The sequence below is a fragment of the Phaethon lepturus genome, unplaced genomic scaffold, assembly GCF_000687285.1.
Source record: "Phaethon lepturus isolate BGI_N335 unplaced genomic scaffold, ASM68728v1 scaffold11306, whole genome shotgun sequence".
In the NCBI taxonomy this organism is placed as follows: domain Eukaryota; kingdom Metazoa; phylum Chordata; class Aves; order Phaethontiformes; family Phaethontidae; genus Phaethon; species Phaethon lepturus.
Genome location: NW_010544130.1, coordinates 53,554 through 53,924, shown reverse-complemented (window position 1 = coordinate 53,924; position 371 = coordinate 53,554).

Sequence of the window (371 nt, the reverse complement as noted above, 5' to 3'; positions counted from 1 at the left end):
CGGCTGCCTCACCCTGCCCCGGGCACCAAGGGCAGGGGAGGAGCCGCTGCGGGGACTCTGGCTCCAGCTGAAGGTTTCCATGGGCAGTCGTGGCCTTTGGCTGGTGCATGTGGGAGGGAGAGGCCGTGGGCTGCCGTCTATCGGTCTGGCTCAGGCAGCCCCGAGGGACAGGCCAGGAAAGGTCCTGCAGGAGCCGGGTGGCAAAGCACGGAGGTGCCTGCGCTGAGGAAAGGGGGAGCTTTTGGGAAGCATATTGAACACACGTCTGTGCGTGCCAGGAGGTGTGAGGTGTTTGTTGATCAACCTGGAGAACAGGCAGCGCAGAAAGCGTTTCCATCCCTGCTCTTAACAGCAGCAGGGGAAGCCCGCCT